Source organism: Hylobates moloch, unplaced genomic scaffold (genome assembly GCF_009828535.3).
Source record: "Hylobates moloch isolate HMO894 unplaced genomic scaffold, HMol_V3 SCAFFOLD_5, whole genome shotgun sequence".
NCBI classification, from domain to species: domain Eukaryota; kingdom Metazoa; phylum Chordata; class Mammalia; order Primates; family Hylobatidae; genus Hylobates; species Hylobates moloch.
Window position 1 is genome coordinate 31075124 of NW_026652280.1, and position 1739 is coordinate 31076862.

At 36.7% G+C, this 1739-nt stretch overlaps 1 pseudogene; it reads right to left on the minus strand.

The window, feature by feature from the left end:
* Positions 1–341: 341 nt before the first annotated feature.
* Positions 342–1014, minus strand: LOC116468085 (DNA-directed RNA polymerase III subunit RPC7-like; annotated as a pseudogene).
* Positions 1015–1739: the final 725 nt, after the last annotated feature.

Sequence of the window (1739 nt, forward strand, 5' to 3'; positions counted from 1 at the left end):
TTAAGCAAGCATGATTTCTTCAAGTATGTATACATAGATTAAGAGAGCAAAAATTCTTTAGGCACATTCATATTCAAATAATACAAAAAACCCCACAAGAGTACATAAGAGAGATGGCAGAGGTGTTTAGAAGGAAGGTCAGAGTGTCAGGGACTAATTTGTAAGGTAATTAGTATGTAAACTCAAAGTGGTTTTGAATATTTTGGTAACAAATATTTGTCCAAAAAAAAAAAAAAAACAGAAACAAAAATACTTATTCCTTATCGGAAAAAAATACAAAACAAATCTGTCCAAATGTTCAGAAGCTGCATCATAAAAATATTTTTTGGAAGATTTCATGCCTAATAGGTTGCTTCATCCACGTTGTCATCACTGTCTGGGCCAAAATCATTTCCATCTTCAAAGTATGAATTAATGTAGTCATTTTCCTCTTCTTGCTCTTCTTCATCATATCCCTCCTGTTCTGCAGCATCAGCATCATCGTCATCGTCATCACCACCTTCTTTACTTTCCTCTTTGCTTCCTTCTTTCTTTTCATTTTCCTCATCTGAATTTTCACCATCACCTTTCTTTCCCAATTTCTCAATTTTTTTCAACACATCTGAAGTATTAGTGAAGTGCCTTTGCCTGCGTCTTTTGCTTTTTTGGGTTTTGGGCCTGTGTTTTTACATTTATTTCTTGGCATTATCTCTCTTGGAAGTCTTCTCCAATCTGGTATCCATTCTTCTTTATATACCTTCATGTATCTTTTACTATACCTTCAATATCTTGTCTTTCTTCAGTTGTTTCAATAAAATAAGGCATTCTTTTCATTGTTTCTCTCAACTCCTGTTTCAAAGCTAGCATATATTCTTCATCTTCTGTTTTCAGTGGCACTGATTTATAATCTGCATCAGGAAATAGTGGGGGTGGTTTCAACACTACATAAGGTAACTTTTCACCTTTGCTAAATCCAACAGCCTCAATATTAAAGGTATAAGCAGCACATCCTCCTCTTCCTTCATTCCCAGCCATCAGAACTAGTTATACTAAACGAGTGGGCAAGTTCTGAAAGGCATCTGCCTGGCTGCACTCCTGCCCAGCATGTCAGCGCTCGACTGGTACACCCACAAGTCTCTAGGTGATAATATCTTCTGGATTCAAGAACACTTCTATGAGTTGGGCAACCATGCCAACATGTGGCTGGTGTGTGGCTCCAAGCAGGACATGGTGATCGATACAGGCCTGGGGCTGTGCAGCCTCCCTGAGTACCTGTACTCCTGGGGCCGCTTGTAGGACCTCAGGGCCAAAGAGCTATTTTTGGGTTCTTAATTTATTCTTTTCTATTGGTCTATGTGTCTGTATTTAAGCCAGCACCATGCTGTTTTGGTTACTATAGCTTTGTAGTATATTTTGAAGTCAGGTAGTGTGATATCCCCAGTTTGTTCTTTTGGCTCAGGATTGCTTTGACTATTCAGGGTCTTCTGTGGTTCTATATAATAATTTTAGGGTTGTTCTTTCTGTTTCTTGGAAGAATGTTATTGGTATTTTGATAGGGATTGCATTGAATCTGTATATCATTTTTGGCAGTATGGACATTTTAACAATATTAATTCTTCTAATTTATGAACATGTAATATCTTTTCATTTTTTGTGTCCTCTTCAATTTTCTTTCATCAGTATCTTATAGTTTTCATTATAGAGACTTTTCACCTCTGGTTAAATTTACTTCTGGGTATTTTTTTTTTCCTAGCTATTGT